This window comes from Pinus tabuliformis, chromosome 1_2 (assembly GCF_031772625.1).
Source record: "Pinus tabuliformis cultivar Carrire ecotype Pingquan chromosome 1_2, CPIR1, whole genome shotgun sequence".
NCBI lineage: Eukaryota > Viridiplantae > Streptophyta > Pinopsida > Pinales > Pinaceae > Pinus > Pinus tabuliformis.
The window spans coordinates 242,149,513-242,167,107 of record NC_142298.1 but is presented as its reverse complement, the minus strand read 5'-3'; the positions used below and the strand labels follow the sequence as shown (position 1 = coordinate 242,167,107).

The window sequence follows — 17,595 nt, the reverse complement described above, 5'->3', positions numbered from 1 at the left end:
TTAACCCTTCTAAGTAATATGTTAAGCTTTCATCCTCCTTGGAACATCATAAAGATATCTTCTTTTGAGTCTTTAGGCCTACAATTTGGTTGGTATTTCATAGTAAATATTTTTTGTATATCATATCAATATGTTATAGTATGTTCACCTAACTCCTTAAACCATTTTAAATCCACCCATTTTAAATTGGATAGAAATAAATCAAGTTTATGCGTATCATCTATATATCCATAAGTGTGCTACAAAATTTCAAATTTGAAAAGAAAAACATCAAGGTCATCAATTGACACACAATAAAAATTTCGAAGGAAAGATGGTGGAATAATTTTCTTTCTTACCTCAAAACCAAAGGTTGCAAGTGTATCTAGAATGTGAAATGCAAAATTGGCTTCATTTCCTTCTTTATACATGTGAGGCTCCATCCTAGGGTTGTCTACTAGAACTAAATTCTCCAATTTAAAATACAATCATTGGGCCATAATATTTTTGCAACTTTTCAAAAAAAAAAAATTACCAATTAAATTTTATTTCCTACAATTAAATAGTGATCATTTCATTTCAATCACTTACATGAGTAATCTATAAATAGAGGAGTACTTGTCCCAATAGCTTGGTTGAGATGCCCTTGAGCTCCCGATCCTGCTGAGATGCTCCTCTTGACTACCAACTAGATTTACCTCCCAGCCAACTAGGTAGTATTTCCTAGTCCAGGAAACCTCCACAGGTTCCCTAGCCCTTTGAGCCCAAGTCCAACCAGATGTAATGTGTGTCCAAGATAACAATACTCTCCTTCTCTCCCTTCTCACTTCTCCACCTTCCTCCCAAAACAAATCCTCCAAAACCACAACCAAACCAAAACAAAAGCAAGACCCCGGGAATTCCCCTCCTCCCTTCATCCTTCCCCTTTTATGCCCCCTTCCCTTTTCCACCTCAACCACCTCTAATTAATGTCATAACTTCGCCCTCATCCTTACATTTGACTTCTCTTCTCCCAAGTAAACATGAGAGGACATTTGGGGATGTGGTATGAATATAAAATTGGGTAATTAATTGGAGAGGACCATGTCTTCTCTCAAATAAATATTTTGGGGATGAGAGATGAATATATATAAATTGGTAATTAATTGGAGAGGACCATGTCTTATCCCAAGTAAATGTTAGAAGAAATTTTGGGGATGAGAGATGAATATATAAATTTGTAATTAATTGGAGAGGACCATGTCTTCTCCCAAGTAAATATGAGAGGACATTTTGGGAATGTTGTAGCTCTGATACCACTTGTTGTAGATCTAACCCAGAAATATTATAGATCTGATATGAAAATATAAGATAATGCAAATAAACCCAGAAATAATAAGATCCAAATATAAAAATGCTTCACTTTATTGATATCAAACCCTTAAGGTAGGGCAACACCATACATTCACTCCTTAAGGAAGGAGAACACTCCACAAGCCATATGTCCATTCATACAATAATACTTCACTATCTCCCAAGTGGAGTCTCTAGCATAGAAAATTTTAGGGGCGAATGTTCGCCCTTTGGCGAAATTAAGGGGTTTTAAATTTTTAGTGGGCGAATATTTGTATCATAGTACATTTTTACAAATCACCTCAAATAGCCCACCTTATTTTAAGGGAGAGAGTAAAAAAGGTAAATTTAGCCCTTGAAATTAGGAGTTACAATCTTCCATTCGCCCATTTTCAAGATTAGATTTTATTTAAGTGAATCCATTAGCCCATTTTCAAGAATAGGTTTTATTTAAGTGAATCCTATGGGCCAAATACCATATTTATAAAAGAGGTATGGTAAATTAATAAAAATATAAATAAATGAGAGGTATGGTAAATAAATAAAACATTTTTTATATTTACTCCATAAGTCACCTTATATACATGCAAGGGTGTAAACAAATAAAAATATAAGTAAATTGGAGGTATGGTAAATAAATAAAGCCTCTTTTTATACTTACTCAAAAGGTATGGTAAATAAATAAAAATATAAATAAACTAGATGTATGGTAAATAAATAAAACCTCTTTTTATATTTAGTCCATAACCCTCATTCTATTTATGAAGGCTCAAGAAACAGGTTTTATTTAAGTGAATCCTATGGGCCAAATACCATATTTGTAAAAGAGGTATGGTAAATTAATAAAAATATAAATAAACAAGAGGTATGGTAAACAAATAAAACATTTTTTTATATTTACTCCATAAGTCACCTTATATTTACAAACACTCAAAAAATGTCTTATATTTAGGTGAAACCTATGGGAAAAATACTATGGGACAAATACCATGGACTAGATTGTGATTAATACCATGAAAAAAACATTATTATCCCTAATATTAGTATTAATAAAAATAAAAATGGCACATGGTATTGACCCATGGTATTCACCTGGAATGTAGCCTATTTAAATGGGGGAATTATACCAGCATAGATCCATCTTTACTCTGGATCTACTAACCCCCTAGAGGTATCAAATATCGTGATATGCAAACTAGCATAGAGTGAAAAAATATTTGATCCCTCTCGGGGTGGATCAAGAGTAAAAATGGATGTTGTAATTTAATGTATGTTAAACATTTTAGCTTGGTTAAAATAAAAAATAAAATAAAAATCAACTATTAATTTTATTAATTTTTATAGATTACTAATAGTAATTTTTAAGCTCCAGGTTTATGATAACCCATGGTAATACCAAGATCTTACAAGATTTTATAATTGAGTAAAATATTCGCCATGCTTGGTGAGAGATTGGCCAAAAAATTATATATACATATTATATTATTGATAAAATCGCCTTCCATTTTTCCTATATACCATGGAGATTCACCCATTTATTATACATATAAATTTAGGGGGGGTTCTTAAAATTTTCCCTGGTCTCTAGCCTCTATATAGGCCTCATACATACAATATCATGGGTCATTACCATGGTTCCCTCATACCATCAACTAATACCATGGGCCCATTACATTATTATTAACTACTTGTGGTCCCTTACATGACATGGGTTAACCACCTTATTTATTACTATGGCCCATCCCATTATTACATTATTACCTTGGGTATCTCCCTTGGTACCCCATATTATCCCCCCTAGGTATATAACAGGGAATGAGGTATGAATATATATAATTTGGTAATTAACTGGAGAGGACCATGTCTTCTCCTAAGTAAATATGAGAGGAAATTTTGGGAATGAGGTATGAATATATATAATTTGGATATTAATTGGAGAGGACTATGTCTTCTCAAAATTTAAAAATTTGGGGAGGTAAATTGGGAATAATAACAAAATTTATATCAGTATTAAATTTACAGTTTCACCAATGTAGGTATGTACTAATATTTCTTTATAATTATAAGTCAATATTTTAAGGTGATTTAAACCCTAGTAAAATTTTCATGATAAGATTAAGTAGGCATTACATACACTCCTCCTTCAGAAAACTTTGTCCCGAATTTAGAGTGTGAAAGATACGAGGAGTTCGAAGCAATTTGGAAATAAGGCATATCAAAATAGAGAGAGAGAGAGAGTTATAGTAGTAAAATTTGATAATTCAAACAATGTCATTATGTTCCATCAAGAGTCTCCAATTGATCTATATCCTCATATCCTTTCCAACCTACTTCCATTCCCACCCTATCCATCCTCTGCTGCTATATATGGTGGCATCATCTATACCAATCTAACCAATGATAAAACCAACATGGCAGAAGCGTCGACTATATCGACCTAACTTCTCCAACAGGCAACTGGCAATTGTCATCACACATCTAGGGGAGTGTGTTCACCACTTCCCTCCCATGATTCCAGGTTTTGAGGTCACACGATGGGAAATACCTCCACCCCTCCTCACAACTAGGGTCAATGCCCTAATATGGACCATACTACAGCACTAGTTGGATACTTGTCATCGAATAATCCAGTCAGGTAGTGTTGTCACCTATCATTCATATTTTACCCATGTCATAAGAGTGCATATCCAGTAGATATAAACTGTAATAGAACAATGTACATTATACCTTTCCTCATGAGATGTCTTGACCTTCCCCCAACGGTAGAATAGTTCTTGGATATCATATAGTTCTTTCCAATCTGCAGGTTAGCTCTAATTCATGCATTTATATAACAACAATAACATGTATATATATATATATATATATATATATATATATATATAAGTGGTCTTAGACATCATGTTATTTAGTCTAGTACCCACATGTCAATCTTGCAGTTCATACTGGAAATAGATTAGAATTTCACTAAGTTATTTATTAAATAAATCATATCCATTTGAGCCATACATGAAACAAAAATAATTCTGATAAGTCATGCACTAGATAATTCATCACCCAATAAGTTATACATTAGGCCATACATCAAACATTTCCTTCATCAATACCAAATCCATCTAATGATTCATATAAGTAGTTTCACATGTCCAACTAAATGCATCAATATTACATAGAGTTCATAAATAAATAACATGGAACTGTAAAATAGAGCCTCAGCATAGGTAGCTATCTATGTCAAAATGGGCATCACAGATGCTCGAAAAGTGAGGGGTAGTCATGACGTATAGTCTCTACATCCTCCCAGGTAGCAGATCTTGGGCTATACTTGTCCCACTGGACCTTAACTTGGTCCACCATGTGACGTCTGAGCTGTCGAACCCTACAGTCCAATATGCGTAATGGTTTGACCACTATGGTTCCCATGTCTGAGACCTGTAATTCCCTCCAATATAATTTGTGAGATTCATCAGAAACATAATGTCGTAAAATAGATACATGAAAATCATCATGAGTTTTATGCAAATGGGGTGGCAGTACAAGATGATAGGGAACTGATCCAATCTTCTCCTTGATCCTAAAGGTCCTATGAACTGAGGTGACAACTTCGTCCCCTTCCCAAACCAAATGGTGATTTTGTTGGGTCAGATACGAATAAAAAATTGGTCCCCTAATGCATAACTGTGATCAATCCTATGTGAGTCAGCATAACTCTTATGTCTATCTTGTGCTTCCTTTAACCTTTGTTGAATCTGCTTTACATGTTCCTCCATTTCTTGAACTAATTCTAGCCCAACTATTACTCGGTCCTCCAACTTTTCCCAACTCAATGGAATCCTACATGGCCTTCCATATAGAGCTTGATAAGGAGGCATCCCGATTGAACTGTGGTAATTGTTATTATGGGAAAACTCTACCAATGGTAAGTACCTTTCCCACTGAGTCTGATTATACATGACGTACATCCTAAGCATGTCTTCCATAACCTGATTTACTCTTTCAATCTGCTCATCTGTTTTTGGATGATATGTAGTGCTCATGTTCATCTGAGTCCCTAGTGTTGATTGTAAACTTGTCCAAAACCTAGAAGTAAATCGAGAGTCTCTAGCAGAAATGATCTTTGTGGGTAACCTGTGTAGTCGAATAACTTCACTTATAAACACTCGTGCCACATCAGTAACATCGTAAGTGTCTCTTACTGGAATGAAATGGGTACTTTTGGTCAATTTATCAACTATAACCAATATAGCATTGTGCCTATATGAAGTGAGTGGAAAACCCACAACAAAATCCATGGAAATTACCTCCCATTTAGATATAGGGATGTCATGTGGTTGTAGGAGTCCTGCTGGATGGCGATGATCAGCCTTCACTCATTGACATTCAAGACATTTGGTGACAAAGTGTACTATGTCGTGCTTCATGCCTGCCAAAAATAAGAGTTTCTTCATGTCTGCATACATCTTCTTTACTCCAGGATGTGCACAATAGAGTGCTCTATGTGACTCTTCGAGGATGGTTCTTCTTATACCCCCTTCCTTAGGTACGTACATTCTCCCTTGAAATCTCAATAGCCCATCTGGTTCAAGGACATATCCCTCAAACTTTGGTTCTATCTGCTTCGCACTCTGGAGTGCTGAGATGACCTTTAGATACCAACTATCTTCAAATAGTTTCTCCAACATATGTTCCCTTAAATTTACCTTTAAGGATACTAGGGAGAAGGTTCGTGGTCTCCTGCTTAGTGCATCTGCCACCACATTCTCCTTTCCCTTGATGTATGAGATCTCAAAATCATACTCACTCATGAATTTGCTCTAGCGCCTTTGTCTGGCATTCAAATCCCTTTGAGTGAAGAGATGCTTCAGGCTTTGATGATCTTTTCTTAACTCAAATCTTCTCCCAATGAGGTAGTGTCTCCACAATTTCAAGGCTAACATCACTGCTGCTAATTCTAAGTCATGGGTAGCATACAACTCTTCATGTTTCTTCAATTTTCTAGATGCATAAGCTATTACTCCGCCTTCTTGCATCAATACTGCACCCAATCCTTGTGCCGAAGCATCGATGCAAACAGTGAAGTCTTTTTCCATGTTTGGTACTCGAAGGATTGGTGCACTAGTTAGTAACCTCTTTAGTTCTGTGAATGCAGTGTCACATTCATATGCCCATTCATACTTGACCCCCTTTCGTTGTAATGTGGTGATGGCTCTTGCAATCCTTGGAAACCCTTCTATAAACCTATGATAATACCCTGCTAGCCCCATAAAACTACGTACCTTATGGGAATCTTTTGGTACTGGCCAATCCATTATGGCCTTCACCTTTTCCGGGTCAACTAAAATCCCTTCTCCTAAAATGATGTGCCGAAGGTAATGAACTTTCTCCTGAAAGAAGGAACATTTTTACAATTTCCCATACAATTGATTTTCCCTTAAGCAAGTCAATACAACCCTTAGGTGCTTTTCATGCTCCTTTTCATTCTCGAAATACACAAGAACATTGTCGAGGAAGACTTGCACAAATTGGTCCAAATACTTCTTGAACACACCATTTATGAGGCTCATGAATATTGTTGGTGCATTGGTTAAACCAAATGGAACAACTACAAACTCATAGTGCCCAAACCAAGTTTGAAATGTAGTTTTTGAGATGTCCTCTTCCTTAATCCTCAATTGGTGGTATCCAGATCGTAGATCAATCTTTGAGAAAACTGTTGCTCCCTTCCCTTGATCAAGTAGGTCATCTATTCGAGGTATCGGGTACCTATTCTTTATTGTGGCTCTATTTAAGTCTCTATAATCTATGAATAGCCACAAGGAACCATCCTTCTTCTTGAAAAAACTCACTGGTGCACCCCAAGGTGAAATACTAGCTCTAATAAATCCCAAGTCTAAGAGCTCTTTTAACTGCATCTGCAACTCACAAAGTTCTGGAGTTGTCATCCTATAGGGTGTCTTAGATACATGTTCTACACCAGGTTTTAAGTCGATTGTGAAATCAATATCCCTTACAAGAGGTAATCCAGGAAATTCCTTAGGAAAAACATCCTTGAATTCTGACAAAATTGGATGTTGATCTAGGGAGTGTCCTTTCTAGTCACTTACAACCTTGAACACATATAGCTTGCAACCTTGTTAGAGATAACGTTTTACCTTCATCATGGATATGAATCGTAGCGACACTCCCCTCTTGATTCCAAAAATCTCAATTGGCCTACCTTCATCATCTAAACAAATCACCTTCTGCTTGAAACAATATACCAAAGCTCAATGAGCTTCTAGTCAGTCCATTCCAATAATTACATCATACGTCCCCAAGTCTATGATGTATGCCTTCAACTTATTCATACACACCCCGAGGTTTACCTAACATTGGTCAATACTAGGTCCTACAGCTTGTTTTATCCCAGAAGCCATCTCAACTTGTTTAAATTCATCGTGCTCATAGGCTTCCAACCCACATTTTTCTAATCCAACTAGTGAAATGAAACTATCTGTAGCACTAGAATCAAACAAAATTTTAACTTTTACATTGTTTATCATACCTGAGGTTTCTACCATGACAAACTGGTGTTCAAATTGCTGGTTATCAACTGCTGCATAGATTCGATGGTGGCTACTTGCCCCCCTCATTGGTGCTTTTCCCTCTCTATGGTTGTTACCAGCTTGTAACTCAGGGCAGTCATGCTGGTAGTGAGGTACCCTGCATCCCCAACAAGTGATGCATGGTAGACCTTGAACCGAATGTTGTGGAGTTCTTTGGAAAGAGTTCCTTCCCTTGGGATGCCTGCCCCTACTTATTTCTCCTCATGTATGGCCTTGGTTTTAACGCACCCTTGAAGCTGCCGGTGAAGCTACAGTAGCAACCATTGAAATCCCCACTTTTGGTGCTCTGGGTTACACCCTGTTTCCATATGGTGGTGGCCTCAAACTTCCCCCCTTTGGAAGGTACGAGGGGCCTTCCCCATAAACCTTGATTGGCGTGGAAAATGGTTTTTTTTTCACCCTCTAAGTCTAAGTGTTCTTCTACATAATGAGCCTGTTCCATAGCTTCTGCAACTGAGGATGGTTTCCACATCCAAACCATTGCCCTAATCTTAGGGTTCAATCCATAAATAAAACGATCTACTTGGCACTGGTTAGTTTCCATGTAGGAGACATACTTGACCAATTCCATGAATCTAATTTCATATTCTTCCATCGTACGATTTCCCTGTACCAGGGCATGGAAGGCTCCTACATGTTGTTCTTCATAATATGCTAGCAGGTACTTTTTCCTAAATCTCTCCTCAAATAATTCCCAAGTAATTGTGTCTGCAGTGAGGTGTAGTTGATGCTCCAAGTTACCCCACCAATTCAAAGCAGCATCTCTGAGTTGGACTATTGCTATTTTAGCTTTTTAATTGGAATTGTAATCCCTTAGTGCGAAGCACCTTCTCATTCCTTCTAACCAGTCTTCTACATGTTCATTGGCACGACCTCCTGCAAACTCCAGGAGCTTAATCTTCTAGAGCTCCCTAGTAATGTCCTCAATTGGAGGACCTCTATCAAAGTATCTTAATCCTTCAATATTTCCTAACCCCGAGGGAGGGTGCTCCACTTCCACTTCATTTGTTTGGTGCCGTTTTAAAGTCTCATTAATTGCCTCTATGGATTGCAAGATGAGAGTCAACTCTGGTGAAGGCAATGGGTTATTTATTGGAGGTCCTTGTGATGGCCCTCCTTAACCTTGATTTCTTCGCATCCTCACCATTTGTTCAAGTATCTGTATGATACATAAGACTTATTATCACTTCTTAGGGTCTGGTCAATTCTTACTCAGCTCACACATGTTTTGCATACTGATAGATGCAAGTTTTCCTTTTGTTATACTTGTAAATTACTATTTCTAATATTTAGATGATAAATGTGGGTCTACTAAATCCTCTCCCATGGCTATCTAAGCAAGTGCCTACCATGCACTTCTAATCGCCCTCAAATATCTTTAGATATCTCTAAACAACCATCCCAAATCCATCTTAAATATTTTGAACATTCACATAAACATTAGCTTACCATTTTAATCATATTATTATACTAGGTGTCCTCTAGAAATTTCATCTACAATGTTAGATTAGTTTTCAAAGTGGATGCCTAGTTGTCTCAATCGACTCCATATTGACACTATTGTTAGATGTATACTATCCAATTGATGTATATAGAATGGCTAGTGCTACATGCTTTTAAGATAATAGTCTCATATATTGTATGTGATTCTAACATACCAATCTATTGTTGTTCACATTTGACAACTTTAATGTATTGAAATCTACTAAGAGAAAAGAGAAATATGTTTTGTGAAATGCAATGGACTCCATATTATATGAGTATATTTTAGAGTATGAATGAGACCATTTAACAAATTCCTCTAGATACAAGGAGGAAAACATTAACATCCCAAAAATTTAAACTCCATTACCATGTCAATGCCATTGCATTTTGTACTCTTTATCCCCAACTCTAACTAATTGAAACTCAAAAAATGCATAGTTTATAATGAATCTAACGCTTGGAGGAAGCCATGGACGTTTTTCATGAACGCGGAATCCTATTGGATTAAATGTGTATGACAAGGTTCTAAAGAGATGCATTTTATTGAATACTTTGTCAAGAAATGATGTGTACTTACTCTTATATTTATTTTTACAGATTCTTAACTATTACGCCTAGAAAAACTAAAATCCAAACCCCTTGCAGGATAATCCTTCTTATTCCTCTGTCATGCAATAATTTTTCAATCCTAATGATTTAGTTGCAAACGATAATGTTGTGTGATTGAATAGCCCAAGAGGAGTTCACTTTTGTTGGGCAAGTCCTCGAGAATGGATGAAGTGTGTGCTTGTGTGGTAACATGTGGTGGATTATGTCTGGGGTTGAATACTATCATACGAGAAATTGTATGTGGATTATATAATATGCATGGAGTTCAAGAGATCATCGGGATTGAGGGAGGATACAAAGGGTTTTATGCTCGCAATACCATTCCATTAACATCGAAGACTGTGAAGGATATTCACAAACGTGGAGGCACTATTCTTGGCACTTCAAGGGGTGGTCACGAGACATCAAAATAGTTGACAGCATTCTAGACCGTGGCATTAATCAGGTTTATATAATTGGAGGAGATAGAACCCAAAGAGGAGCAGTTGCTATTTATGAGGAAATTCGGAAGCATGTTTATAAAGTTGCAATTGTGGGAATCCCCAAAACTATTGACAACGATATTGCAAGGAATCCCAACGGGCTCATAAATGGCTATTGGGCCATTGGTGGTAAAGCCGAAGTTCCATTGGGGTAAGGTCCCACTTGGGCACACGAGACCCATGTTCAATCCCCACCCGCGGCTATTCAACACTTTAGCACATGTTAGAAGCAGAGAGTGTTAAGAATGGCATAGGCATTTTCAAGCTCATGGGTCGCTACAGTGAGTACCTTGCCATGTATGCCACACTTGCAAGTCAGGATGTGGATTGTTGTCTAATCTTGAAATCACCATTTTACCTTGAAGGTGAAGGTGGCCTTTATGAATTTGTTGAGAAATGCTTGAAGGAAAATCGACACATGGTTATAGTTGTAGCTGAAGGCATTGGACATGAACTTGTTGCTCAGAGTGTGAAAAATATGGATTCACGTGATGCCTCAAGAAACCAGTTACTTCTTGATGTTGGCTTATGGCTCTCTGAAAACTCAAAGTTTATCTGACTGGTCGAATACCCTATGTTTGCTAGGGTAGTCATGTACCTTTATAGAAGGAGTCGTGGGCACTTATCTATTTCTGCTGAGTATTATTTCAAAGAGAAATGGAAATGACATACTTAGAGTTGAGTCCCTTCTTCATTGGCTAGGTGTGAGGCATTCTTTTAGAGTAGAGATCAATATCTAGGCAAGACATTCAAACTAATGACAACTGGGAGAGTTTTCTGAGTTATTGGGAGCTGGCATAAAGTGTTGGGCTTGCGTATTATCTCCTAGTGTTGTTTTCCTGGCCTTTGCTAGAATCTTTGGTGCTTGAATTCAAAGCTTCAATCCTAGCATCCTCATTGTATAAAATTCCTATAAATCAAGGGACTAGGAGTGGAGCCCCTCTGTCATCTATAGTAGACTGCACCATTACTGAACTATATGCAATGATACATCTTACACAAAAGGTGTTGCCTGTGAAGAGATGGTAACTCCTATGTCATTTATTTCTATTGATTGGTTGAAATTTGCAACCAGTTTAAAATTTCACAACACACAGAAGGCAGAAGCGTTCTATGTAAATGTTGATGATCATTGGTTGCTTAACTTATGGAGGGAATTTATACAACATTGCTCTGGGGAATGGGAAAATAGTGATTCATGTTGTAATCAACCTGAACCAACAGATTTGTTTGCATTGCCTTTGTTGTTGTTTCCCTGCCTTATGTCTTCCATCTAAAAGGTCAAGCAGACATCAGATAAAACTAAAGTTCCTATGTTGTTAGATGATCTTCCTACTTCTGAAGAAACTGAGGTTTTAATTGGGGATATTGGCAAGGTCTGCAATATCACAGTTTACAGTTCATTATTTATGAACCCAGGCTGCTCTCAACAAAGCGTCAAAACAGACAGTGTTTAGGAGTATCATGTTGATATTAAAAATCTCAATAGTTTTGAATGTTCCGCATTAATGGATCTTCATCATGAGTTTGCAACTATATATGGAAGATTTGTTCCATTCCTACTAAAGGAAATATGTGATTTTTATTTTTTGTTTTTTATTTTTACATAGAGATTCCACGTTAGGGCCTTCTGGGCTTAATAGTGCTGATGCAGCAATTACTGGAGATCAACCTAGGAAGTTCATGAAAAATCTATTTGTTGCTGCCAGGGCCAGGGCACAAGCAGAAATATACACTTTTATACCTAAACTCCTAATAGTACTCTCTTTAATAAAGTGTCTGTTCCTCTTTCTGGTATTGTTTTGCAGTCTTTAATATGATACCCTCTATGTCTGAATCCCATAAATAATTGTTGTATAGTAATGGTTCTTCCTTGTTTGAAGCATTCTTTTAATGTTGGATTTTCAACACGGTTTCCTAGTCCAATTCTTTTCTTGGCAAGTTTTCCCAGAATAGGACATTTGATTACTACTGAGACTAGGTATTCACAGATCAGGTTATCTAACTGCTACATGAACAGATCCCATTTCCTGTAAATAATAAACCTACAATCACAGTACACAAAAGAATCTCACAAGTTGTTAGAAGAGAAAACTTACTTCCTTGTTTGTAAAATTGTTCTGAGGTCGATGTTGATGCGATCGGCCCATGTCGTTCAACTCTGTTGTCAACTTCACTCAAGGCAAAAAAAAATGTTAGGGGCAGGGATGGGAAGGTGTTGAAAAGCTATTACCAGTGGGAGTGACACCCCAACGCCACACACAAAGAGTGTGAGAGATAAATTGGTCTGGATTGTCATTTATGGTGGTAGGGTTTTCTCTTTTTTTTTTTATAGGAAGTTTTTTGAACATTTTCTTTAATTCCAGAGGAAAAATACTCGTTTCCCTACAAGTACATCCCTACCTGAGCTTTCATGTCGATAATCTTTGACTATATTTGGAATAAGCCCCCAAATTCATGAATGCTTATATATTTGAGGGAATCACCATGAAATGAAATCCTACTCTTCTACAGAGGTTTTAGGTTGTATATGATGTCATAATTTTGCAATAAGCCTTGGGTTACATTTTCAAGCTATACCCTGTTTCAAGAACCAATGTAAAAGATCTAGTTGTAGAGGTTAGGCAATGAGCAATTTCGCAATCGTCTTTAGATGATATTTTAAATAAGAAAAGGGCAATCCTTTGGCAAGGAAGGTTTCTTAGAATATAAGAACTTCAGAGGTTTGGCATGGCCATAAATTCATGGTCTTGAATGTAAATAACTTCGTGACATAAACGTGAATACTTGCAGTCAAGAGGATATCATTGTGTAAATGTTACACCAATAATTTTTTTTAAATCTCGTCCCTCTTTGCTTTGGGTTTTAGAGAGATATCTATGGACCTTCTTGGTTCTATTTCTACACCATCAAGTCCTCGATGGCTTTTATAGATATCCATGGGCTTTCTTGGCTCTATTTCTGCACAATCTAGGCCTAGGCTTTGGTGAGTTGTTGTTGCTATAAAACAATCACCAAATAGGATCAACTTTTTTTTTTAAAGCTCATTATAAACCTGTTGTGTTTCAGCGAGTGGATTGGTTGGTTCACACACTAACTACTGAGTTGCATTCTTACCTTTGGTTTGATCAAAGAAAGTGGCTCATTTAGAAATGTAAGAGATGAGCTTATAGTTCCCAGTTTCTGGCAAAAGGCACTGTAGCTTCCAGATATTGATGTTATCCTAGATGAGGATGATGTTCGTCATGTTAAAGTTGTTTGCTAAACTGATCATACCCAGGGTCAATTTAAACCACAAATAACATGCCATCAAACTATGCCTTGTTACAATGTTAATAGTCAAAAGGGTCAAATGAACAAAAACTGCGTTTAGGGGAAGGTTTAGCATATAAAATTGGGATAAGCCAAAAAAAAATTCTTCTCGAGGTAGGTTTCAAGGTCCAGATTTTGAACCTAGGCTCCGATACCACATGGGAGGCTCCATCCTAGGATCCTCTACCAGAACTAAATTCTCCAATTTCAAATACAATAATTGGGCAATAATTTATTTGCAACTTTTCAAAAAAAATAATTTACCATTTAAATTTTATTTCCTACAATTAAATAGTGAGCATTTCATTTCAATCACTTACATGAGTAATCTATAAATAGAGGAATACCTGTCCCGATAGCCTGGTTGAGATGCCCTTGAGCTCCTGATCTTGCTGAGATGCTCCTCTTGACTACCAACTGGATTTACCTCCCAGCCAACTAGGAAGTATTTCCTAGCCCAGGAAACCTCCATAGGTTCCCTAGCCCTCCGAGCCCAAGTCCAACCAGATGTAGTGTGTGTCCAAGATAACAATACTCTCCTTCTCTCCCTTCTCCCTTCTCCACCTTCCTCCCAAAACAAATCCTCCAAAACCACAACCAAACCAAAACAAAAGCAAGACCAAGGATCCCCCTCCTCCCCTCATCCTTCCCCTTTTATGCCCCCTTCCCTTCTCCACCTCAACCACCTCTCATTAATGTCATAACTTCTCCCTCATCCTTACATTTGACTTCTCTTCTCCCAAGTAAACATGAGAGGACATTTGGGGATGTGATATGAATATAAAATTGGGTAATTAATTGGAGAGGACCATGTCTTCTCCCAAGTAAATATTTTGGGGATGAGAGATGAATATATAAATTGGTAATTAATTAGAGAGGACCATGTCTTCTCCCAACTAAATGTGATAAGACATTTTGGGGATGAGAGATGAATATATAAAGTGGTAATTAATTGGAGAGGACCATGTCTTCTCCCAAGTAAATATGAGAGGACATTTTGGGAATGAGGTATGAATATATATAATTTGGTAATTAATTGGAGAGGACCATGTCTTCTCCCAAGTAAATATGAGAGGAAATTTTGGGAATGAGGTATGAATATATATAATTTGGTAATTAATTGGAGATGACTATGTCTTCTCAAAATTTAAAAAATTGGGGAGGTAAATTGGGAATAATAACAAAATTTATATCAGTACTAAATTTACAGTTTCACCAATGTAGGTATGTACCAATATTTCTTGATAATTATAAGTCAATATTTTAAGGTGATTTAGACCCTTGTAAAATTTTCTGATAAGATTAAGTAGGAATTACAATACGCTCCAACTCCTTCTTCTCCTTTTATTCTTATTCCTCATCTTGTTGTTCCTTTATTATATCTTCTTTCATCATGGTCTGTTTTTATTTTTCTCTCTCTTTCTACTCTTTCTCTTTCTACTACTCCTCTTTCTCTTGCTATTTATCTTTATATTATTCCTCTTTCCATTGATAATTCTCATTCTCTTTCTATGGAAACATCTATATTAATTTCTATTTCTCCATGTTCTTCTATATCATCTTCCCAAAGAACTTGGAAAATTTTAGTCTAATTCTTAAGATTATATTATGGTGTTTCATTGGATGAACTTATTTGTATTTTTCCTTCTCTTGATTCATATACAACCAATGCTTCTTCTTGTACTTGTTGTATTTTTCCTTTTATTAATGATTGATCTTGCACCAATTTAACTCTTGGAATTAATTAGTAGGTTAGGACGATGGGGGGATGGGGGGTAGTGGGCTTTGCTTCAATCAATGTAATTCCTCTTCTAACAAATCAACCTTTAATATCCCTAGGTCTAATTAATTGATGTGTATATAAACATGATGACAATTTGTGAGGACTCACAAAAGTGAATATGCATGTATGTACCTCTCATTTTACTACCTTCACTCCTCCTTGTCCTAAAACTATATATTAAAGAAATGCAAAACATAAATTATCACTTCCTAAATATAATTCCAATTGCACTTCCCAGGAAACAATGCCAAAATGCCAACAATCCTATTTACATAAGTTGTGATACTAACTTATCAACATGGGTTAGTAAGATTGTGAAGTATAGTTAATATATGTGAATAATTACTTTAGGATTTTTCCTAAAGTGTCACTTAATGATTGGTACAAATATTCAAAGATGTTAGAAATGAAAATGAAATTTAAATCTATAATTAAAAGAAATGAAAAATACTTCCTTCAAAAGCTAAACTATTGTAATATTAATCTCAATTTTCTAAAATCCTGAATTCTAATTTAATAATGTAAAAAATTCAATGAAATAAGGTCGAATCTTTCAATCCAAGTCTGTCACAGTTTCACTCATAGAAAATAAAGTTGCAGTATTTAATTTCCTCTATGGTAAATGACTCATACAACAATACTTTGTTCATTGTATAGTTAACAATTAAAAGGATATTTAACAAGCATTAATCAAATAAAGACTATTTAACTCAGCAAATTGGAAGTTGTGTAATCAAACTTCAATCTGCTAACTAGCATCCATGTTGGTTTTATTAATAGTAAGGTAGATTATAACACTTTATCATAACTCTGTGATTGGATAACATTGATAAAAATACTATGATGACCACTCTAAAATACTATGGATAAAAAATTCAAGTTTGAGATAAATCAAAGCTACAACTAATCAAAATATATGATATCTAAAAAAAACATAAGAAAATGATAGATAACAGAAAGCTAGGGAGACTACAAAAGTGTTTACCAAGCATTAATGTATTCAATGAAAAGAGAGAAATCTATATACAATAACTCACATAAAGATAATAGTGCACATACCTAAGGCATGGGGGTCCTTTACACTATGGATATGCACAATATTATTACTATCTTTTGGAACTCAAAATAATATATTGAGAGAAGAAAAGGAAATTGCACAAATCTTTATTGAAAGTCTCTCGTATACAATGATCCTTACTTTTACTCCCTATTGTTATTTATATAAAAGAATATATAGTGAATAGGGTTATGATCCCTCTCTTGAATTAATAACATAGTGATATGGTTTCCAAACTTAGGAAGTTCAATCCTTAATGAGCATGATCTTGACCTCAATCCCCCAATCTAGAGAAAAATTGAAGTTAGATCCTTGTTGTTGCATTATTTTCCTTATTGGCACTGATGTTGACTAGAGCATTGGCCAAAGGTTTTCGATTCATCTTGTATGCATCTGAGAGGAATTGAAACATGCCATGAAGATGATGATCAAAAATCTTATGCTTAATTTCCTTGGAAATGTTTGCAACCAACTCAACAAACGAAGAATAATAAAAATGCATTTATCCTTGAAAACTCTGAAACCAATTTTTGAATATTTTAACTTGCTGATTACAAATATTAAAAATAAAATAGTGAAATACCTCATGTGATTTTATATGTCTTTATTGAAGGAAATTTTGGTAAATGTGTATGAAAATGAGGTAAAAAGAGGGGAAATAATACCAAGATGGATAAGGTGTGAATGTTTTTTAATGAAAAAACCAAGTGCCAACAATGTTGTCACAAACAATATGTTTGTAGACATGTATGTGAACGTGAGGATTTTTTTATGGCCCACAAATTATAGAAAATAATTCGTAAATGAGGTGCCACTTTCTTGATGAAATCTTGAAATTATTTAATGAATTCAAGTTTTCATGGGCATAAATCTCAACTCAATCACCATGGTTAGCGTTTGACCTACATGTGCATATTTATTGGCTGCATGCAAACCCATGGCTATGCAATA

General features: G+C 35.8%; 1 pseudogene; it reads left to right on the top strand.

Moving 5' to 3' along the window:
- Nucleotides 1–11,051, top strand: part of LOC149205282 (ATP-dependent 6-phosphofructokinase 3-like) — a 45,418-nt pseudogene extending 34,367 nt beyond the window's left edge.
- The last annotated feature ends 6,544 nt before the right edge of the window (nucleotides 11,052–17,595 follow it).